Here is a 25066-nt window from a genome sequence, read left to right on the forward strand (position 1 = left end):
CAAAGGTAAGATGGGGCCTCATGATACTTCATCCCCAAACCCTTCACCGTGCCTCTCCCAGGAACAAGGGCACACTTCTCCTACACAACCCCACACCAAAGATAATCAACACTCTTTAGGCAAATCACCCAACACAACGTCCACACTCCCATTTGTTTATTTTTCCCGATCCAGGATCCAGTGAAGTGTTATGTGCGGCATTTGGCAGTTACGTTTCCCCAACTCTGTTCCTCATGGTTCTAGACCCTTTGAGGAACCCTGGCCAGATGTCCTGCAGAGTGTCCCACGAGGCTCCCAGGTCAGCTTCAGGCCAAATGTTTCCATCAAGGGCGGCACAGGCCGTCAGCCCATCTCACCACGGCCAGGGCCCAGCCTGAGGGCCCCCTGGAGGTGGTGACAGCCAGGCCCCTCCAGCATCAAAACACGCTCCCCTCTATCGTTAACAAGTAATCTTTGGGGGGATGCTTCAAGACTGTAAATATCCTGTTCCCCCAACAACTTTCACCCTGTGCTCTCAGCATGCCGCCATGGCTCCTGCCTGCCTCGCTTACTACATTGGAGGTTACACTATGTTAATTTCCTAATTCTTCAAGCAGACAGATAGAGCAGGCCTGGTCCTTTTGGATGTGGTGCCATCTGAGCCTGTCCCAGGCCACCCAGTGCTTTCCAGGTCACACTGAACGGCAGGAGGAAGGAGCGTATGCAGGCTGCTGCAGGGAAGGAGGCTGGCGCCAGCCCCAACTTCATGCCCAACTGGCCGTGGGGTCCGGGGGTGGCCCTAGGACCAGCAGCATCTCTCACCTGGGAGACTACCGGAAGCTCGGGTATCTGAGTCGGAATTTGCATTCCAGCGAGGCCCCTGGGGGATCCTTGTGCCTGTGGATGTCACGGAGCTCAGTCTCTTGGAGCTTCAGCCTTTCCAGGTGAGAGCAGCACTGCTCAAGTCTGGCCTTTTCAGAAAAGCAAAGTCTAATACCTGCCTGTGCAAGACGGTGATGATGGCAATGATGATGATGATGGTGATGATGACGGTGACAACAACTAACATATTTCTTTTTTTTTTTTTTAATTATTTACTTATTTATTTATTTTTGGCTGCATTGGGTCTTCATTGCTCGGGTGGGGGTTACTCTTCGTTGCAGTGCACAGGCTTCTCATTACAGTGGCTTCTCTTGTGGAGCATGGGCTCTAGGCTCATGGGCTTCAGTAGTTGTGGCACACAGGCTCAGTAGTTGTGGCACACAGGCTTAGTTGCTCCGCGGCATGTGGGATCTTCCTGGACCAGGGCTCGAACCCGTGTTGCCTGCATTGCAAGGCAGATTCTTAACCACTGCACCACCAGGGAAGTCCCCATATTTCTTTTTTTGTTAAACAACAAACGTCTGAGCTCATTTCTAAGGAACGGAAATGAGCTCAGGTATTTAACCAAGACTTCTGAATAGCATGTTTATAATAAATAAGAAGAGTGGAGGACTTTCTTCGTGGTGCAGTGTTTAAGAATCCACCTGCCAATGCAGGGGACACGGGTTCGAGCCCTGGTCCGGGAAGATCCCACATGCCGTGGAGCAACTAAGCCCGTGTGCCACAACTACTGAGCCTGTACTCTAGAGCCCACGGGCCACAACTACTGAGCCCACGTGCCACAACTACTGAAGCCCGCGCACCTAGAGCCCGTGCTCTGCAACAAGAGAAGCCCGCGCACCACAAGGGAGAGTAGCCCCGACTCGCCGCAGCTGGAGAGGGCCTGCGCACAGCAAAGAAGACCCAAAGCAGCCAAAAATAAAAATAAATAAATAATATATTTAAAAATACTTAAAAAATAAAAGAGTGGAATTTGATGGAGGAAGGGGTCTGAGGGGTATTAATCAGAAATTCCATTGGTTGGGTTGACTTGGGCGGTCCCAGGGCCACACAGTTTCTCCCTCAAGCTCCTCTTCTACAGAAGGAGAGTGAGACACGCACCAGCAGGAGGGTGGGGAGAGGGACAGAGCCAGGCAAGGCAAAGCCTGCCATTGCCTTGAAGTCTCCCCAGCTTGTGTTTTATCTTCAAAACGCGAGCCAAATTCTCCTTCTGTTCCATAATATATCCATGTTTGTTTCAACATGTTAAAAATGTTTTAAATTGCCATCAACAGAGAATATCCTTCCTACCCATCCCATGGCTTTGTCCCCCTCTGCCTGGTACAGCCCCAGGACCCAGCGGTTTGTGAAGGGTGTGAAGCAGGCAACTTAAGGTGACCTGCACACCTGCCTGAGGACCCACCCACGACTGCAGAAGGGAGCGGAGAGGCTCAGATTTGTCCAGAATCGCCGCTGGGTGAGATGATGTCGCTCCGCACAGCCCTCACCATGTCCAGTGCTTTCGTCTGCAAAGGTTTCACTTCAAACCGCACCCCCGCATTGGGTTTTATACAAACCCTGTAGGCCCTGCTGGTCAGGGATTATGATCATCCCCATTCTACGGATGAGAAAACTAAGACCGGGAGAAGGAAAACAACCCACCCAAGATTACCCGGCAAGTTACTGGCAGAAATGTTTCACAGACTCAGATGTCGTGACTTCCAGACCACTGAGTCTTCCTGCTGGCCTGTCCCTGGAGTCTGGGCCCTTCCCCCATGAGGGTCCAGCAGAAGAGCTGGCAGGGCCAGGAGCCCCTCTGGTGTTGCCAGGGGCAGAGAGAGGTCAGCTCCCACCTGCCTGGGCGAGGCAGCCACAGCCTCAGGGTAGGGGCGCTTCTGCCATGCGAGCCAGGTGAGCAGACGGGGAGGGCCTCAGAAAAAGGCAGCAGCAGAGGGGCACATTTCCAGGGCCTGCTGGATCTCCCCAGGCTCGGGAGCAGCCTGTGTACGGCTGCGGGGGGCGGGGAGGGCAGGCAAGACCTTGATAAGGAGTCAGGTCTCAGCCCAGGTGGGGGACGCTTTCTCACAGTCGGGGCTAACCTTGCCCAGGGAAGCCAGGAGCTATCCCAGCAGAGGCTGGCTGACCTCACTCTCCAAAGGGGATGCTGAGGGGGTTCCTGGGCCAGGCACCGTGTCGAGGCTCTGAAGCCCCTTCTGAGAGGAAGGTGAAGCCAGCTTCAATGCTGTGGCCCTTACCATCATTTTCAGTTTTTCCATGAGAGATGGTAGAGGACCCCAGAGCTGCTGTCCCCATGTGGCCTGGCAGAAGGTAGTGGGTCTCCTGAGGAGGAGATGACCACAGAACTAGAAACCAAGAAAATTCCATCCAACCCCACAGCGTTGCTTCACAGATGCTGTGTGTCATTGAGCAAGTCGCTTCACCACTCTGAACTCTCAATTCCCTTCCAGGGAGTGAGAATACTGCTCTTCCTATCTCAAAGCACTGATTTTGGAAGCTCACAAGAAATGAACAAGGGGCCAGATTTTCAAAATATACTCTCTGCTGCACAGAAGACCTTAGTTTACTCTTATCCCATTTTTCAGATGGAAAAAACTGAGGCCCAGAGAGGAGAAGCAGCTTGCTCAAGTTCACACAGCACATCAGAGAAAGTCTCAGGGTTTGAACCCAGGATTCCCATTCCCAGTTCAGAGCTGTCTCTCTCAAAAGACCCCAGGAACTGGGTCACTGAAGTAAGGCAAACACTCCTTCCCCTGGGGAGATGGGTCCGTTTGCCAGTAAGTGGTTAAGGAGCCCATTGTGGTCTTGGGGCAGGAGTTCACCTGACTGAACATGTGGACACTGGCTATCTTCCCCTTCCTAGAAGGTCAGGAGTGTCTCTTGTGTCACTCAGGCCACACAAGAAAGATGCCCACGAGTCCTTGCCACTGGAAGGCTGGGGACCCCAATCACCACCTTAAGTTGTATAGCATGTCAGAGTTCACAAAGGACTAGGTGACCTGGGGTAAATCCCTGCCCTGGACCTCAGTTTTCCCATCCGTAAGACACACCAGAGGTCGGGCTCCCTCTCTGATTACCTTTGGCTTAGAACACATAAATGAAGGCTTGATTTTGTTCTCAAACCGAACAGATTAAAATATTCGGCTCTGAGGCAGCTTCTTTCGGAGCCCAGCCCTCACCCAGCGCTAGCATCCCAGCAACCTCCCGGGTCCGAAGGCTCCCCTGGCAGTGGTCCAGAAGCGGCCCGGGCACATCTGCTTCCACTCAGCGTCCTACGCCTGCCGCTCTGCCGAGGACTTGGCCCATGGCTTCATGGCTCTCAGGGATTGGAGAGACGGTGGGACCCAATTAAGGAAGAGACAAAGGCCCCTGACAGGGTGGCCCTTCCAGTTCCCACAGGGCCCTCCCTGCCCTGGAGCAGCAGCCAGACCCAGGGGCCCACTGGGCGGTAGCTGAGTGACCAGAGGCTCAGCTAGTGGGGAAGAGGAGATGCTAAGAGGCCTTGGGTGGTTTACTCAGACACAGACCCTGCAGGGGCTAAGGGGCGGGGAGGGGGGACAAGAGCCAGAGGTCTGGTCCGGGCCCTGGGTGCTGGAGGGGAGACAGAGGGGCAGCTGGGGCCTGGTGGTGGACCAGGTCACTGGCTCCAGCCATAGACAGACCTGAATTCAAATCTGTACTTTGCAACCTCAGACACACTCCGACGTGCTCTGTTTCCCCATCTGTCAAATGGGTCTGAAATGCTACCAGCCACACAGTCATTGTGAGACTTGAATGAGCCAAGCTATGCAAAGTATCTTACACACTGTACATGCCAAGGAAACTGTAGTTACTATTTTACTACTATTATGGTAGCCCCCCTGCCCTTATCCGCAGGGGATAGGTTTCAAGACCCTAGTGGATGCCTGAAACCACAAATAGTACCGAACCCTATATATACTATGTTTTATCCTATGATAAAGTTTAATTTATAAGTTCGGCACAGTAAGAGATTAGCCACAGTACCTAATAATAAAATAGAACAATTATAACAACATACAGTAATAAAAGTTATGTGAATATGGTCTCTCTCTTTCAAAATATCTTATAAATTGAATACCTTTCCCATCTTCACCAAGCATGTATCATGCACTGTGGCCCTAATTTTACAGTTTGAGGTACACCAGCAAAACTGGCAAGAATTTCTTATTCCTTCTTCACAATTTCACGAATAGAAGATTAGTTCTTAGTAGATCTCAGCAACTTCAGCATATGATTTTTTTTTTCTTACTATGTTGAGAATTTTCACCTTTTTACTTACGGGAAGCAATTCACGGCTTCTTTGGCAGATCCAAATTGCCGGCGGCATCGCTACTCTTGAGGTTTGGGGCCATTATTACGTAAAATAAGAGTCTCTTGAATTCAAGCACTGTGATACCTCAGCAGCTGATCTGATAACCAAGAGGTGACTAACAGGCAGGTAAAGGGGTGATTCACGTCCCAGGCAGGACAAAGATGGACGGGGGTAGATTATTTCATCACGCTACTTAGAACAGTGTGCAACTTAAAACAGATGAATTGTTTCTTTCCGGAATTTCCATTTAATATTTTTGGACCGTGGTTGACCACAGGTAACTAAAACCGTGGAAAGCAAAACGGCAGATAAGGAGGGAATGCTACACTATTATTAACATTAATGTTGGAGAGAATGAAGAAGGTCCAGTTCAATATCTCACTTCCAATATGTTGCCCCAAATGGTGAGCTGGGCAGGCTTCCGAATGCCCCTATGGCTACAACGTAGAGGGACAGAGCTGGAAGTCCCATGGGGATTTGATGGGTTGAATCAGACCCGGGAGTCAGAGGCAGGCTTGGTCCTATGATGTCCCACCAAGCAGGCACTGCGGCCTCAAACCCACAGGGGACCAGGGCCCACAGGCTCTGACCTTCCAGTTCTGAAACTCCAGAGGTCCTCACTCCACAGAGTGGGTTTTTAAATCTATTTTAAGAATGAAGGGCAGTAGAGCAAGGCCTGTGAGTCCCTCGGGGCAGGATGACCTGCCCTTCTAAGCAAGGAGTGTGACTTTCCAGCCAGGGAGTGGCCACCAGTTCAGCCTGGCTTGTGAGCCTCATTTCGAACGCCAAGGGCAGCCTCGGCACCCAGGTTGAGTGTGGGAGCTGTTTTCTGTAAGGCCCCACTCCTGGGACTTGGCAACTCAGGGTAGGGGACTGACTGCCCCGAGGCAGTGCACGAATATTTGCGGAGCACTTACATTGTGCCAGGCCCTGGGCTGAGCCTGGGGCCACAAAGGGCACACAGACGTGGTCCCTGCTCCCCTGCCAGGCCATGGGAAACACACACACACGCGCACACACACACACACACGAGAAAGAATTACAGCTGAGGACTGTGAAGGAAGCAAACCAAGACTGTGACTGAGAAAAACTGGGGGACGACTGTTGCCCCCAGGATGGTCAGAGAAGACTTCTTCAAGGAGGAGATAGAGCGTGAGAAGGTACTAGGTAGAAAGAGGGGGCAGGGATGAAGATGCTCCCGCTTTTCTCCTTTGCAAGGTCCTGTGACCTTGCAGTTCTTCCCACTAAAGATGCAGAGTCTATTTCTCCACCCTTGAATCTGGGCTTGGCCATGGACTCGCTTTTCCAATAGGCTATTAGGAGACCTGACCTACACAGAGTCTTGAAAACATGCTTGCAGGAGTCTACCTTCCCTTGGACTCCTGCCTTCACCCCCAGCAAGCCTACTGGAGAGATGAGAGAGGCACATGGATGACAGCCAAGTTGTCTCAGCCATTGCAGCCAAGGCCAGGCTAGACCAGTCAACAGCCCTCGGATCACCCACATGTAAGGGACCCCAGCCAAGATCAGCAGGGCCACTATCCAACCCACCAGTGACCCAAGATGTATTAGTGGCCCCAACCAAGGTCAACCAAGCCCCAACCAGACCATCAGAGCTATTTGGCTGACTCACTGCCTCCTAAGAAATCATGAATGATTGTTGTTTTAAGTTACTAGGTTTGGGGATGGTTTGTTAACTGATACAGGGGGAGAGCATTCCAGACAACGCGAATGGCATTTAAAAAGGCTCAGAGGCAAGAAAGAGCTTCATGAGTTGAGAGAAACAAAAAAGAAGGCCAGCACAGTTGGAATGCAGTGAGGGACCAGATAGGAGAGAGAAAATGAGATCCAGGAGGTGGATGGAAGCCAGATCATGCAGGGCCTTGATAGGGGCTTGGATATTTTTCTAAGTAGAGAGGGAGCCAGTAGAAGGTTGTAAGAACATGGTAAACTTCTCTCTGGCTGTCCTGGGGAAATGAATTAGAAGGAACAACAGTGGAAGTGAAGAGGCCATTTATGGAAGGCTCCCCTTTGCAAAGCAGGGGCTGGTCACGCCAAGCCTGTGAAGTAGGCATTCGGGGTAAACTGAAGCCCAGGGAAGGGGCTAAAATGAGTGGGATGCAGCTTAGAAAGTGCTTAAAGGGAAATTTATAGCTTCAAATGTTTATATTAGAAGAAAGATAGGTTTCAAATCAATGATCTAAGCTTCTACTTGATGAAGCTTGAAAAAGAAGAACAAATAAACCCAAAGGAAGAAAAAGGGAGAGAATACTAGGGAACAGAAATCAATGAACCATAAGAGAAAAAACAATAGAATAGAATAAGTCAATAAGATCAAAAGATGTTTATTGGGGAAAAATTAATAAAATTAATAAACTTCTAACCAGATTGATCAAGAGCAAAAAGAAAGAAGACACAATTACCAATATCAAGAATGCAGAAGGAGCATCACTATAAATCCTAGCAGGACAATAGGGGACAATACAAACAGCATTATGTTAATAAATCTGAAAATTTAGATTAAATGGACAAATTTATTGAAGGACATAAATTACCAAAACTAACTCAAAAAAAAAAAAAATAGAAGATCTGAATAGTCCTATATCTATTAAAGAATTAGATTTGTAATTAAGTTTCACACAAATAAAACTCCAAACCCAAATGATTTCACTGGTGAATTCTATCAAATATTTAAAGCAGAAATAACACCAATCTTACACAAACTTTTTTAAAGAATATAGGAGGAGGAATTTCCCAGCTCATTTTGTGATACCCATCATTCCCATGATACCAAAATCAGAGACAATACAAGTTGAAAGAAGGAAAGAAAGAAAGAAAGAAAGAAAGAAAGAAAGAAAGAAAGAAAGAAAGAAAGAAAGAAAGAAAGAAAGAAAGAAAGGAAGAAAGAAAGAAAGAAAGGAAAAAGAAAAAGGGAGAGAGGAAGGGAGGGAGGGAGGAATTACAGAACAATATCCCTCATAAACAGAGAGGAAAAATCCTTTAAATTTTAGCAAATTGAACACAGCAATGCATAAAATGACCAAGTACATTTATCCCAGGAATGCAAAGGTGGTTTCACATTTGAAAATTAATTAATATTATCACAATATTGACAGAATAAAGGAGAAAAGCCACATGATTATCTCAATAAATTCAGATAAAAATGGACAAAATTCAATACTCATGCATAATTTAAAGCTCTCAGCAAACTAGAAATAGAAGGAAATTCTTCAATTTGATAAAGAATGTCTATTAAAAAAAAAAGCTAGGGCTAAAATCCTACTTAATGATGAAGATTGAATGCTTTCTCACTAAAACTGGGAACAAGTCAAGATGTTCACTCTTAACATTTTGATTCAGCATTGTACAGGAGGTTCTAACCAGTGCAATAAAGCAAGAAAAAAATAAAGTACATGCATGTTGGAAAGGAAGGAGCAAAACAATCTTTGCTGGGGAAAAAACCCCAATCCCATATACACAGAAAATCCCAAGGAACCTCATAAAAAGCTACTACAACTAATAAGTGAGTTTAAAAAGGTTGCAGGATACAAGGTCAATATTCACAGATAAATTGTATTTCTATATAATGGCAATGAACATCTTGAAGTTGAATTTATGAAAATGCCATTTACAATAGCATCAAAAAGATATCAAACACTTAGGGATATACTTAACAAAATATATGCAACACCTATATGAGAAAAACTATACAACATTGCTGACAGATATTAAGAAATTCCCAAAGAAATGGAGAGATATACCATATTCTTTGACTGAAAAATCTCATTGTTGTTAGAAGTGATCTACAGATTCCCCCCAAATTGAACTACAGATTCAGGGCAATTCCAAACAAAATCCCAGCAGCCTTTTTTATAGAAATTGACCAGGTGATTATAAAATGTATATGGAAAAGAAAAAAACCTAGAATAACTAAGATCATGTTGAAAAAGAAGAAGAAATTTGAAGGACTTAAACTTCCTGATTTCAAACCTATTATAACACTGTAGTAATTAAGACAGCATGCTACTGGCAAAATTGTTGACATAAAGATCAACGGAACAGAATAGAGTCCCAAAATAGACCCAAGCATATATGGTCAGTTGATTTTGATGAAAGTGCCAAGATAATTCAAGGAGGAATCAATATAAAAAATAAATGAACCTGAACTTTACCTCTTGCCATATACAAAAAATTGTAAAATAGATCATAGGCTGAGACATAAAAGCTAAAATTATAAAACTTCTAGAAGAAAATATGGGAGAAAATCTTTCAGCCTTGAATTAGGCAAGAATTTCTTATAAAGGACACAAAATGCACTAAATGTAAAAGAAAAAAAATTTTAATTGACCTTCATCAAAATTTAAACTTCTGCTCTTTAAAGACATTGTTAAGAAGTGAAAAGACTAGCCACAAACTAGGAGAAAATATTCACAATACAATATTCTGACAAAGAACCTGTATCCAGAATATATGAAGAAATCTTTCAAATCAATACTAAAAAGATAATCCAATTTTTAAAATTTAAGTTTGAATAGACACTCCACAAAAGAAGATACACAAATAACCAATAAGCACATATGATGCTTAATGTCATTTGTCATTAGAGAAATGTAAATACAAATGACAATGAAATTCTACTACACACTCACCAGAATGGCTAAAGTTAAAATTACTGACAATACCAAGTGCTGATGAAGATATGGAGCAACTAGAATTCTCATATATCACTGGTGAGGATATAAAATGATACTTTGAAAACAGGTTGGCAGCTGCTTATAAAGTTTAGCATGCATTTACTGCATCACCCAGCAATTCCACTCTGAGGTATTTATCTTAGAGAAGACTTGTATGTGAATGTTCATAGTAGCTTTACCTGTAATATCCCCAAATTGGAAATAATCCAAATGTCAGTCAACTGGTGACTGTATAAACAAACTGGTACATCCATGCAATAGAACACTGATCCACAGCCAAAAGAAGTGAACTACTCATATACACATGGGTGAATCTCAAAAATGTTACACTGAGTAAAAGAAGCCAGATACAAAATACTACACACTATATGATCCCATTTATATCAATCTCTGGAAAAGGCAAATCTAGTCTACTGTGACAGTAAGCAGATCAGTGTGGACTGAGGCCAGAGGTGGGAGGTATTGTCAGGAATAGGTCATGAGGAAACTTTTGGAAGTGACAGCAATGTTCTGTATCTTGATAGCGGTGGTGGTTACACAGATCTATATATCTGTCAAAACACATCAAAATATACATTTATGGATGCATTTTATTGCATGTAAGGTATATCTCAATAGTTACTTTTTAGAAGAGTTCTTTAAACAAAACATTTGTGGAAGGCAGGTAAGACTGAAGAGTTAGCAACATTTACTAATCATAATTACAGCATTTACTAAGGACCTACAATGTGCCAAGTACCATGGAAAGGCACTTTTGCAGTAAACAGAAACAGACCCTGCTTTCAAGGAGCTTGCAAAAAAGTTGTTACTGGGGAGGTTTGTGCCATAGAAGGTTAGATGGAGTCCTGACATATGTGGAAGTTGGTTCTAAGGTCAGCACATAAGGAGAACACTGGGAATAGTTAAAATCATCTTTTAAAAATCCTGTATGGGACTTCCCTGGCGACCCAGTGGTTGAGACTCCGTGTTTCCACTGCAGGGGGTGCGGGTTTGATCCCTAGCTGGGGAAGATCCTGCAGGCCACACTGTGTGGCCAAAAAGGAAAATTGGGACCCTCAGGGTGTCCTAAGTTTGAAAATCCTTTATGGAGGTGCCATGTTGGAGACCAATATCCTAGAACATCCTTGGTACATTCAACACAGCGAGCTCCCCTCTAGCATGAATTTGACTGTAGTTTCATTGGCTGAACTCAGGATGAGACAGCTGCCTTGCTGGGGCCTTGTGTTCAAGTTGTCTTGCATCCTCATTCTCCTCTTGTTCCAACTCTCTGGGACCTTTTAGATGATTTTGTGCAAGATGAGTATATCTTCCACTCCATTCAACAAGGAAGGAAGGCCTTGGGATGTAGAAATGAAGTGAAGTCAGAGTCCTTGCCCTGAGCAACACTTACAGCCTGGATGGGGAGATAGACACATAAACATCTATAATCCAGTGCTAAGTGCTGTGAAGGATGGATACAGAAAGTTCAGGGATGAACAGAGGGGTGTGTGTGTGTGTGTTTGTGTGTGTGTTAGTAGAACTTGAAAGGCTGATTCTATTTTTTTTTTAACATCTTTATTGGAGTATAATTGCTTTGCAATGGTGTGTTAAGTTTCTGCTGTATAACAAAGTGAATCAGCTATACATATACATATACCCATATCTCCTCCCTTTTGCATCTCCCTCCTGAAAGGCTGATTCTAAAATGTATATAGAAATTGAAAAGAGCAAGATACTCAAAGACTATATTGATATAAGTTGAATGAGTTGCTCTACCAGCTGTCAAGACTTATATAAAGATATAATACAGAAAAGTCAAGCTGTAGTAAAATGTGATGTTGGTACAAGAATGGACACACAGTCCAATGGGACAGAATCCAGAAACAGACCCACACATAGATGGACACTTGACTGAAGACAAAGGTGATGTGGTGAGGAAAGGACAGTGTTTACAATAAACGATGCTGTTTAGGGATTGCCATATGGAAGGAAAAAATGAACCTTGACCACTATCTCACATCATACCAAACAAAAAAATTCCATGTAGATTGCAGACCTAAATATGAAAAGCAACTATAAAACTTTGGAAAGATATTATGAGCCCAAGCTAGGGAAGGACTTCTCAAAAAGCACTAAACATAAAGGAAAAGTTTGATAAATTTGATACATTAAATTTTAAAATGTCTGACACCCCAGAAATGCAATTAAAGGAGTGAAAAGATAAACCTCAGGGTGGGAGAGGATATTTACAACATGTATCTGACAAAGAACCCATATCCAGAGTAAATTCCAACAATCGAATGAGAAAAAGAAAGGATAAATGACTTCAAAAGACACCTCCCCCAGAAAATCCAAATGGCTAATAACAATGAGAAAAGGTGTTCAAGCTTACTGGTAATGAGAGAAATGCAAATTTAAATCATGAGATGAAATAACATACCCACTAGATTGACAAAGATTAAAAATCTGGCAATAACAAGTGTTCACAAGGATGTGGAGCAATGGGAACTCTCATTCACTGCTACGAGAGGGTAAGTTGGTACAAACACTTTAGAAAACAGTTGGCATTGTTTCATACAATTGATGTAATGCATATCCTATGACCCAGCAATTCCAGTCCTAGGTATATAGCCTGAAATTTGAGTGCTCATGTGCTACAAAAGACAAAAAGGAAAGTTTATAGCAGCACAGTTAAAATGTCTATTGGCAGAAGAATGAATAAATAAATGATGTCATATGATAAAAAACTGTACTCAGAGAAAGTTAATGAACTGCAATTATACACCCCAATGTGGACGAGCTTTGCAAACATAATATTGAGCCAAAGAAGCCAAGCCCACACAAAAATATGTGCAGTATGATTCTGTGCACATGAAGTTCCAAAAAGTGGGCAAAATGAAACTCTGTGGTTTAGGAATGCCTTTGTAGAAACAAAACTATAAAATAAAGCAAGAAATGATCAAAACTTAAGGCCATGGCTAACTCTAGTGGGAAGAGAAAGGCACACAGGGAGTTCTGGTTGCTGATTATGTTCTATATCTCTACCTGGGTGGTAGTTAAGTGGGTGTTTGCTTTAAAATTATTTGTTAAACTGTACACATATTTTGTGCACTTTTCTATATGTATAAATATTCCAGAATAAACAAAGTAAGACAAGAAAGAAAGTGATGAGAAACATGCAGACAGGAGAGAAACAGTGCCTGAGGAAATCAGGGAAGACTTCATGGAAGAGCGGGTCCATTCAGCAGATGCATACAGAGAGTCCTCCACATACCAGACCCAAGATGACAAAAGTAAACGAAGACACACACTCCCTGCCCCCGTGGAATTTATATTACAGGGAGGGAGACAGACAGGAATCAAATAACACACTGTAAATGCTTAACTGACAGAACCCCTTGGGGATCTTGAGCATCTTTACCCTTTGAGGGTAAAGTCCAGGGGCCCTAGGTTCTGAAGAGTGAATATGGTTCGCTCGGGAATGGTGAGATCGGAGCGGGCAGCACCAGTGAAAGTTCTCAAGTGGGAGGAAGCTTGGCCCCAAAGAGCTGCTGAAAAGCTCGCGTGACCACGTGCAGAGAACCACTGAGGAAGTGGCATGAGATTAATAGCATGGAGAAATGGAAGAGGATATTGGAACTGGGCTTTGAGGGTGGATAGGAGTTCACCAGGCAGAAATGATAAAATCCTTAAAGACTGGGATTTTGCTACATACGCCTAGTACATAGATGTGCTCAGTAAATACATGCTGATTTCTCTTGGAAAGTAAAAAGTCAGCGAATAGAAGAAGAATTTAGAGGTTATAAAACTGGGGCCACTGACCTTGGCCTGGATAAATGGGGGTGCAGCAGTTGCAGGGCTGGGGGAGGGAGTTTTCTTAGCATCCTGCACTCTATCTCATCTGTCAGCAGCTTTAGTGGTCCATGAAATCACCAACAGAAGAAGGAGGGATCTGGAAAGGAAAACTTCGAGAGACAAGCCATCTGCACCTGGAAGCAGCTGACACACTGGCTGCCACCGACACCACGAAACTGGCTTGCACCGCCTCTTCCACACCCGTACCCTAAACCCCAGGGTCTCATGAGGGTGACAGCAGCAGGGCCTGGGGACACTGGAGCCAGACGCAATCAGAGAGAGCAGCTGCGGCTGCGGTAGCTTCAGGAATCTGGTTGTTAGTGGGCAGCTGAGGGAGCCTCGCTGTCTCCCCTGTGTTTACTTGGCTCCATTGAGGGGTTGGAAATTTGATCTCCGTGGGGACCAGGCTCTGGTCAGCCCCTGCCTAGAGTCTCTGACAGAGCCCTGGCCTCTCAGAGCTGCTCAGAAGACGTCCTGTTATCTGGGAAACTGAGACCAGAAAGCAAGCAGAGGCAAGAATTGCCCAATCATAACCGAATGATAGCAGCCCCCATAGATGGGGTGCTTATAACGTGCCAAGCACTGGGCCAACCCTTGCAAGGAAAGTATTTTTGTTTAACAGTTGGGGAAACTGAGCCTCAGAGAGGGCAAGTTACTTGTTCAGGGTCACACAGAGCTAGAGCTGGGCTGAGTCCAGATCTGCCCAATTCCAAAACCTGTGCCCCTAACCACCTTCCCATCCTGTCTCCAAGGGCAGTGTTCGCTATATGCCTGGGATGCTGGAAATCCAGGCGCTACAGCCAGGGGCTCCTGGAAGTTCTGCATCCACGGTGACCTCCCCTCCGTGAATAACCCTAGAGTTAGGGACATCTGTCCTCACCTAGCCTGACCACCTTCCCACAGAAAGCTTTGGTCTCCTGGTGACCTCTCCGATCCCACCTTCCTCGAGCCCCTGCACCCCTGCCTGGGCTTCTCACTGCCTTGAATGCCTCTGGAATGGGTCTGCAGACACCAAATTTCCAGTAGCAAGAATTCCTCCTCTGAACCAGCCATAGAGGGTAAACCCATGAGGATGGGGGCCGGCCTGTTGTCCCTAGGACCCCCACCATGGGGCACAGCACCTGGCACAGAGAAGGAATGAGAAGTGAATGCCCAGCTCGGGCATCTAGCATGGGAATATATGGCACATTGAAGAAAGGCAGTTCTGCTACTTAACAGCTGTGTGGCCCCAGCCATGGGATGCAACCTCTCTGAGCCCACTTCTCCCTCCACAAAATAGGGTTATTTTTTTCATTCATTCCATGATCTCGTGAATGCAAAGGGCTTAGCGCCCAGCAAGTGCTCGATAAATATTACATCCTGGATTTGAACTTTGATTTTTTTTTTTTTTTTTTTTTTTTTGGCTTTTGACTGGTTTTCAGACTCTTTCTTCTAGCAATGTGCTACAAGTTTCTGGGGAATAAGGACCATGTACCCATTGCCAAGACATCCAGCACAGTACCAGGAATATGGCCGATACTAAAACTCCATTGTTGATTTGAAAACTTACCTTTCCCATACATCTCCATTTGTGTGCAGTTTCTGTGGATTTCTCTAAGCCTTGTTAAACCTGTTTACAACTTCAGACTGAATCCCTCCCAGAGTAAACGATCCAAGTGACTGCTTTATCTGGTTGAACTAAGTGTCTAACCTTAATCCCTCCTGCTGTAATTCCAGCCCATTTTCTCACACTCTGTCCTGAGGTGGGAGCAGCTGTTCTTTTTCCCCTGGAGAGGTCACATGCCCTAAGCAGGAAGAAAGTGCCCCCCATCTCCACTCCCAACCTGGGAATGTTCCCGGTACCTTTCCTACCGGAAATTTCTGCACCGAATTGCTTTCCTTTTCTTTGATGCAATAATGCTTCTTTGGGCTAGTCATTCCCCAACCAGGCCTTTTAGGGGAATACTCCTGAGCCTTCCCAGCTTGGGGAATTCCAAGGATGTCAAGTCAGACATCCAGGACCCTCCCCACTGCCCAGGAGACTGGCCTAAGCCCCTTCTTGTCTGGATGGGGGAAGCGAAGGTACCCCAATGGGTTGGTGGCACAGCTGGTCCTGACTTACTGTCTCCTGCTCCCAGGCCTCTGGGCCCACCCGTGGGGCTCTCATGCCCACTGTCTCCTGAGGCAGTGTTCCCAGCCCAGGAGAACAGAAGGGTTACACTTTCTGCATAAAGAATGTCAGGGACACAGTGGTCACCAAGCCTCCAGCCCGCCCCTGTCATTCTTCCTGGAATTTTGTGCCCATATCCTGCACCTGCGACCCAGAGTGCAGACTATTCCTTGTGAGGTGACCACACCAGCAGGGCTGGCGCTCTTGGTGAAGAAAACAAAACAGTGTCAATTCATCGTGCATAAACACTCACACCACCTCCATATGTGTTAAGGGCAGTGGCCTCCTGGGTCTGCAGGCCTTCTTAGCACACCCTGGCTCTCAAACCTTGTGACTAGGCCTGGAAGCTCACCAGCAATTCCCACAACCCTTCCCAGAGCCTAAAACTGAGTCACAGCGTTGAGTCCTAGAGCCAGAAATCATCTGCGCTCCTGCCCAGAGCAGAAAACCCTCTTCCAGTGCCTATTGACAGGGAGCTCATGATCTATCAAGGCACCTCCCCTCACTGCTAGACAATCCCGGAGGCTGCCTGGAGGAAAACAAGGAGCAGGGCTATGGGGTCAGAGAGACCTGAGTCCAAACCCGGACTCCAGTGCTTGTTAGCTACGTGGCCTCAGGGAAAGTGGCTGCACCTCTCCGAGCCTACATTTCTCCATCTGTACAATGGGGAATAGAGCATTCGCCTCATGGAACTGATGTGAGAATTAAACGAGAGGACATACGGAAACCTGAATGTCAGCTGCCGTCTCCCTGCCCCTGGAGTTAACGGAGCAGTGACCATTGTCACAATAACCACTGATTCTACTGAGAAATGTATGCCGTGGACGGTGCTCTGTGCCTTATGTGGGTTACATAATGTAATCGATTTAGACCGATGAAATAATATAGGCCGGGATTTAGACCCAGGTAACCCAAACTGGGAACTGCTTATTTAACCACAGTAATACATGCCTCTTCAAACCTGCTGACGGTAAGCGTTCAGTAAATGCTAGTCATCATTAGGGCTATAATTACTGGATTGCCAGGCATCTTTCACTCCAGTCTAAAGCCCTCTCCAAGATTTCAGCATGAGGGTTTCACCTTCTTGTAGTCTCTCTGCTTCCAAACTTCTCAGAGTTGATTCAGTGTGGATCACTCAGTATCCCCAGAAGCACTCTCTCAGTTCCTTGGTGCCTCTACTGAGATGCGACACTCAGCCCCTTCCTCAGTGGCCAGGAAAAACTCATTCCCCCAAGGCATCTGTGGGTGTGCCCTAGATTTAACTGAAGATGGAACGTGGAAAAATGTTCAGACTGTGGAACACAACTTTATACTGGACATCTGACTTTGCCATTTTTAAGCATCCTTTTCTCCCCAACCCCACACCTCCAAGAATTTTTCCCTGTTCAGCTTGCATCATAGGGCTCCTGCCCTCAAGGGCCCAGCACTCCACACACGAGGGTCTCCTCTCTCCTCCGCCCCATCACACCCCCTCACCCTGCCCCCAACTCCAGTGTGTCAGGGATAGGAACTCTGCCGCCTCCAGCCCTTCATCCCAAACCTTCCCAGAGTCACCCCCATCAAGGGGCTTTCCAGTTAACTAGACCCCCCCCTCTTCCAGGGCAAGGGGGCCTTTGACGTGTCTTCATTCTTTGGCGCCATAACCATAATAGCGCAAGAAAATTCCTCCTCAGGTTAAGTAGCAACAAGCTTTTTTTTTCCAACAACGATCCCAAAATATCAAAAGTTCCAGACCTTGGAAGGTATCTTGCCTAGAATTCCTATGAGATACAACCAGCCCTCACTGCACGGGACAGTCCTGTGCAGAGCAGGACATTTACGATCCCCGGCTTTGCAGCACTATATGTCAATAACACCCCGTGTCCATCATTGTGACAACCAAAAATGCTCCCCCCACATTTCCAAAGCCCCCTAGCTCTCACTCATACTCACACACAAGCACACAAGCATGTAAACACACACCCACACACACACACAAACACACACACGCAGTGCAGAACTACGTCCCTCTTTTTTGGTGAAGGGTAACAGAATGTGCCACCCCAATATATGTCTCTTTGATATATCGATTATTGTGAGTTGTAGGCACTTAAAAACAGCAAATGCAAGGAAAGGCTTCCTCTGAACTCTCTTTATCTGCCTCCAGATAGATCCTCCAAAAGGAACTCAGTGGTCATCAATCTCCTCCCCTGGAGTGTCATCAACCAGGGGAATCGAATCTAGACACAGAAGAGACCAGACGTCGATGCCACACCCACACAAGCTTCATCACAAACCTAATTTATTGGCCTGTCTGCTCGCCGCATGACAGGCCAATAAACTGGGAGGCGAGGTGCTGAGGCAAGGAATAGCGACTTTATTCGGAAAGCCAGCAGACCAAGAAGATGGCGGACTAGTGCCCCCCCCAAAACCTTCTTATCAGCGTCTGGATGACAGTTTCTTTTCTAGAACAGAGAGGGTGAGGAGCTGAGGAAGTAAAGTAAAAAGGCCATTAGTTTTGCCTGGCTTGGCCAGCATTGGGGAGGGAATGTGTTCATTTCTTCTTTTCTGCAGCCATTTACAGGTGAGCAGGGTCAGATTGTGAGCTGAACAAAGGCTCTTTAGTTTAACATTCAGGCAGAGGGGCAGGGTTCCCTGAGGCAGGCCATTATGTGTGATTCTAATAACAAAAGCAAAGGTTAAAGTAAAAGAAACAGATCCAACATGGAGTCAGATTTTGCTCTTCCCTGTTACACTATCACGCTTCCCATCTATTCTTCTAGGAGCCCATTCATCTTTCCTAAAAATCATTTCCTCCACCCTAAGAGATCTGCATCCTCCCACCCCTTTCCCTATTAAGATGGTGCTTCAACCTGAATTCTAGGCCGTCTCAGGGAGTGACTCTTTCTGGCTATGGCCCATGTGTTCATGAGGGATACATGTTCATAAACTTCTATTTTTCTCTTGTTAATGTCTTTTATTACAGGGGTCTCAGCTAAGAACTCAGAAGGGTAGAGGGAACATTACTTTTGTCCCCTACATACACCTGGGCTCACAAGGCTGAGAGAGGCAGACAGCTCTGCCTGAGGTCACACAGTAAGCGAGGCCAGAACGCAGGACTCCTGCCTCCAGAAGGAGGGCCTGGCCCAGGAGTCCTTGCCCCCTCGCTGCACCACTGTGGAGGCTGAGGCCATTCTGCCCCCAGGCCGGGAGCGGGGCATGGGGTCCCTCATTTCCTCCTGCTCCAGATCTCTGCAAACCCAATTCCTTGGCCCCTCTGGAAGGGCCAGCAGGGTGCCAGGCAGACAGCAGCAGAGAAAACCTCAGCCTCTCACATGTTGAGGGCTCACGGGTACTGCCTGGCTCCCAGTAAACCAGAAACATCGACGTCAAGTGAGGTTAGCAGGGGCTCTGGCCTGAGGGAGGGGAAGCCGGCCAGACCTCACCCTGGCAGCTCTCAGAAGAGGCAGCCGTCCTCCCCACAGCCTGGACTCCCCCGTCCTCACCTCCCCGCCAGCCTGGCTGTGGGATTCCTGCTGTCGACTGCCTGGAGATGGAGGATGGGGGACAGATGCGGGGGGTTCCAGAATCCAAAAGCCAATACGTGCCAGCAAAGCTGTGCTTTCCAGATGTGAGGACCCACCAGGCTAAACACACAGCCCTGGCCCCGCCTAGAGACACAGACCTGGGGGATGGGGCGGAGGGTAGGCCCCAAAAGGGTGTGACTTTACTGCACCTCCTGCGGTGGTACCTCCACTCACCTCTGAATGAATCCTTGTGGTGACCCTGCCAGGTAGCCCACTGCATCCCCATTTCACAGATGAGGCTGGTCAGCCCAGACAGGGTGTCACAGAGACCCTCAGGTCTGCCACATACCTGCTGTGTGACAGAGGACATGTCCTCTAACTGCTCCAGGCTTCAGTTTCTCCTTTGGGATCATTAGGAGGGCAGTGCCTGCCTCTAGGATTATTCTGAGGCTAGATGGGCATTTACTTTTGTTAGTAGCTCCATGCCTGGCTCGAAGCGACTGCTGAAAATAATGCTATTGGAACTAGCAAGTTGAAGAAGTCAGACTGTGATGTAATTAAAAACACAACTTGAAAATAGGTAACGAATGAGAACCTACTGTATAGCACAGGGAACTCTACTCAATGCCCTGTGGTGACCTTTGGGAAGGGAATCTAAAAAAGAGTGGATATATATATACGTATAACTGACTTTCTTTGCTGTACAGCAGAAACTAACACAACATTGTAAAGCAACTATACTCCAATAAAAATTAATAAAAATATATATACCTCCAAAAAATCAATTTACATATAATGCAACCAAAAGTATAAAAGCTGATAATCACAAACCCTTAAAAACAAACAAACAAACAAAAAAAACACCCACAACTTGGGACTTCCCTGGTGGCACAGTTGTTAAGACTCCACGCTCCCAGTGCAGGGGGCCTAGGTTCAATCCCTGGTCAAGGAACTACATCCCACATGCATGCCGCAGCTAAGGAGCCCACGAGCTGCAACTAAGAAGCCCACAAGCTGCAACTAAGAAGCCCACGAGCTGCAACTAAGACCCAGAGCAACCAAAAAAAAAAAAACCCACAACTTGATTTTTGCATCTCACTCTCTTTAAAATGCAGTCAGTGGGATGACTCTGGGGAGGGGAAACTTTTCTGCTCAGTCTGAGGTAAGGACAGTCCTTCTGAGACAATCATGAGAATGCCCAGACCCATGTAGAATGTTCTGGTCCAGAAAAAGGGGCAGAGGTCAGCTTCTTCTCTCCCCAGCCCCGTACCACATAGTCCAGGCTGCCATTTCTACCCAGCCAGGCTTTGAGCAGTAGGGAAGGAAGAGAGTTAAAGGGAGGATGGGGAAAGTTCTGACCTCGCTGGTTCCATGGTGAGCTGGCTTGATGCTCTCTGAGCCTGAAGCCGTCTTTCTTGTGGGCAGATTCATGGGGGTGTCTGAGGCTCCCAGGGGGGCCAGTGCTCTCCCTCTGCCCTCCCACACAGAGCCCTCCCCCAGACCCCACCCTCTTCCAGAATATTCTCTTAGGCAGGTACTGGACGGGCTGCCTATCAGTTCTCCTTGCCCACATGGGCCTCAGGAAACACCCTCTGGGATGACGGTCATCCTCTCCCCTGACAGAGGCCCCTTGAGCTTCCTCCAGCCCCCAGTGTCCCCCACCTTCAGGGATCATGTGTCAAGCTCTCTTCATTAAGGTGACGGAGGTGGCAGGCCTCTCACACCCTGGGCCCCCTCGTAGCCCACCCCCCACACAAAAGCTTTCTTCAAAGAAATTTCCCACAGATCTTCTCTCCCCTTCCCTTTTCTCAATGTCTGACATTCAAGGGTCATGGCATTCTCTGTCATTTTCTTGCAAATTTCAGCGACCTTGCTCAGCCCATGAGGGCTTTGCTGTTGTCCAAACAGGGCTGAAGAGTGCCATTTTAGCATCGCTTCCACTCTGATTGCAACTGGCCAGGGAAGGAGGAAGGACTAAAGAGGACCTGGCTTTGTGGAGAGGAAAGTTTGGGTTTTTTTAGATGGTGGGTGGTGGGATTTTTAAATCCTATTTTAAATCGATAAAGTTATATATGTTCAGTGTAGAAAATTCAAACAAGCATAAAGAAAAATAATGAAAATTACCCCTCATTCCGCCCCCAGAGACAAATGCTGTAAAAATGTAAAGTCTTGTTTTCTGTTCACATATATGGCAGGATAATTTGTTTTTCCTTCTGCATTGCCTCTGCCCCCCTTCTCCATTGTAGGAGGTAGCTTGGTTACCATAGTATCCCTGGTGAGAGACCCGGGGAAGGTACTTTTTCAGAGCTGAGTGGCAGAGTTTCCTAAAGAGAATCTCTGCTTCCACCTTTTGAGGATGTCTGAGCTCAACGAGGAGTTCGAGGAGTTCGTCCTAAGCGTTCTTGGGGTATGGTGGGGGGAAGGTTGTGGCTTTAAGAACTGCGAGAAGGAAGGGGGAGGGAGAGGGGAGGGGAAGGGAGAGTAGAGAGGGAAGGGCTTCCCAATTGGGAAAGAGGCAGGGCCTGGAGGGGGTGGCTGTGAGGATGTCTAGGGAGGCTGAATCCCAGACACCCCCAACTTCCCCAACCCCCATCCCCAGGGAAGCGGGGGTTGGGGCCCTCTGGCTAGTGTGGACAGAGGGGAGAGGAAAGGAGCCCCCAAATGAGACTGAATTTCCCACTGGTCCACTTGAAAAATTGAGACAAACACGATATTTCTTACATATCTAAGTTTGTGGCTGTGTATCTGTACATGCTACCCTCTATCTTTCTCTAATAATTTTTAGAAATTGCGGTATATACTGACCATAGTAGATTCTGTAGCTAGACTAAGTACCCTGTGTTCTCCCTGTAATACATCATGAGTACTCTCCTCTACCATGGAATATACTCTTAATTTTTTGAGATATAATTCACATAACATAAAATGCACCATTTTAAGGGGTGCTATTCAGTGGTTTTTACTATATTCACCATGTTGTACAGCTATCGCCACTATCTCATTCCAGAACATTTCCATCATCCCAGAAAGAAACTGACCTATTAGTGGTTAGTCCCAATTCTCCCCTTTCCCCTGTCTCCTGACAACCACTAATCTACTTTCTATCTATGGACTTGCCATTCTGTATAAGTCATATAAATGGAATCATATAAATAGAATTATGTCTGGCTTCTTTCAGTTAGCATAATGTTTTCAAGTTTCATCCATGTTATAGCGTATAACAGTACTTCCTTTCTATGGCTGAATAGTGTTTTATCATAAGAATATGCCACATTTTGTTTGTCTCCTCATTAGCTGATCAACATTTGGGTTGTTTCCACTTCTGAGATATTATGAATAATGTTGCTATGAGCATCTGTATACTACAAAGTTTTGTCTGGACAAATGTTTTCATTTCTCCTGGATATATACGTAGGAGTAGAATCGCTGGGTTATGGTGATTCTATATTTAGCTTTTTGAGGAACTGCCAGGCTGTTTTCCACAGTGGCGACACCATTTTACATTCCCTTCAACAACGTATGAGGATTCCAATTTCTCCACATCCTCACCAACACTGGTTATTTTCCTTTTTTTTAAATTATAGCCGTTGTGGTTTTGATTTGCGTTTCCCTAATGACTAATAATGTTGGGTATGAATATGCTTTTAAACTGTGATTTTAGTGGCTGTGTAAATTCCATGGTACATTACTATAAGTATTTTTTAATTGGCTACTATTGAATATTCAAGTTGTTTCTATTTTTCTAATTCATGCAGATATATAAGCCTTTGTATATCATAATTATCTCTGACGCAATTTCATTCATTCATTCATTCAACAGCTATCTACTAAGCCAGGCCTATTTTAAGTGCTGTTGTAACGGTGCTGAACAAAACAGATCCAACGCCTGCCTTCCTGGAACATACAGTCTAGTGATTTGGTAAACAATCATACAAAGCAGTTTATCACTACAAAGACTGATGAGTATTATTAAGGAAAAGTTCAGGGGACACATGTGATAGGAGCGTGTCATTCAGAGCAGGAGGCCAGGCAAGGCCCGAGGAGGGGGAGTTAGCCAGGGGCTGGATGGAGGCAGGGAAGGGCATTCCAGGCAGAGGGAACAGCATGTGTGAATCCCTTGAGATGGGAAAAGGCTTTGCCTATTTCAGCAACTCACTGTAGACCTGAGTGGCTGGGTAGACACAAGGCAAGAGGGAAGAGGGTGTGAGTTGGAAGGGATCCAAGTGGAAGGAGGATGGACTGTACTGATTGACAGGCAGCTGTGGGATGGCTAAATATGGAGACAACTGTTTGGGCTCTGGATTTGTGTCCCAGTCCCAAGTCTCTCCCCCTCCACCTGCTGCTGCCATGGCACGGCCCACTGGGGAGGGATGCTGACTGGGGTGAGGGCTGGCCTGAGCAGGCTTCCTTCTCTCCCTGAGAGAAGGTGTGGTCATCTCGTGAGGATCGGGGTCAGCCAGGAGGGTCCAGCTCAGTGAGCAGCAGAGCCAGAGCTGAAGCTGAGCCGTAGATGAGCCGGTGGAGCGTGAGGAGGGCCAGGCCCGGAGCGGGCAGGCGGAGCAGCAGGTCCCGGCCAGCGGGAAGCCGAGGCGGGCATCCATGTGGCGTGACCTGGGCGCGGCTGGCAGTGGGGAGCCTGTAAGAGGCAGGGTAGGAGCTGAGGGCCCCCAACGGGGATGAAGCCTGGCCATGCCACGGCCCTACTAAAGGTCCTTCCAGGGCTCCGTACTGCTTGGTCATCTGTCCCCCACTAGACTGTGAGCTTTCTGAGGGCCCAGTGCTTTAGAATAAGTGAGCAGATGGGACTTTTGGCCCGGGACCCCAGACAACACTGACCTTTCCTAGAGAAGGACTGGGGGCCCTGAGGGGGACGGAGAAGGACGAAGGTCCAACGTAGTCTGCTCAGGGACCTCTTCGGCTCCTTGGCAAGGAGAACACTCAGAACTCAGAAAACCCTGTCCCCTCCCCTGACCCTCAGGGAGAGCCATGCCCAAGGAGGGGTGGCCACAGCCCCTGGCCGGAGACAAATCAAGAGATAAAGTTGGTGGCTGTGCTCTTTCCAACTTCCTCAAGTTCGATTCCGCGTTGGCCCAAAGTGGGTTTGGGGTGGGGAGGTGACCTTTAGAATTTGGGGAGTAGAGGCCTTTGGAACTTTGAGAATCTTGGAAACTTTAGAGCTTTCAGAATCTGTAGAAGTCTTAAAATCGTGGAAATTTTAGAACCTTTGGAATCTTAAAATCTGGAGCACTTTTAAGATCTTGGACTCTTGACATTCTGGAATGTAGAGGGATTTAAACTGGGGGGTTCTTCTTCTTTTTTCCTTTTTTTTTTCTTTTTGGCCATGCCACGCGGCTTGTGGGATCTTAGTTCCCTGACCAGGGATCAAACCTGGGCCCTCAGGAGTGAAAGCACGGAGTCCTAACCACTGGACCACCAGGGTGTTCCCAAGCTGGGGCGTTCTGCTCTTGGAGTGGAAAGTGTCTTTTTGGTGTAGGGATGGACACCCACCCGCAGACCTGGTCCCTCTCTTCCCAGCAGTCCTCGGAGCCCAGTGTTTCAAATATCCTGGTCTTGTGCAGCCAGGCTGAGTAACCCCCAGTTGCCCAGCCGCTTCTGTCACCTGCCATGTCCATTCCCAGCCTGAGCAGCTTACACATGGGCCACCACACACTACCCTGAGCCATCCTTCCAC

General features: G+C 46.8%; 1 long non-coding RNA gene across 1 annotated transcript; it reads right to left on the minus strand.

Moving 5' to 3' along the window:
* Positions 1-11080: 11080 nt before the first annotated feature.
* LOC309664595 lies at positions 11081-23836 on the minus strand. Its single transcript, XR_014265949.1, has 2 exons — positions 13687-23836; positions 11081-11278 (listed from the first exon to the last, which is right to left on the minus strand). It is a non-coding gene; the product is annotated as an uncharacterized lncRNA (long non-coding RNA).
* Between the last annotated feature and the right edge of the window lie 1230 nt (positions 23837-25066).

This window comes from Balaenoptera physalus, assembly GCF_965194825.1.
Source record: "Balaenoptera physalus genome assembly, chromosome: 7".
Taxonomy (NCBI): domain Eukaryota; kingdom Metazoa; phylum Chordata; class Mammalia; order Artiodactyla; family Balaenopteridae; genus Balaenoptera; species Balaenoptera physalus.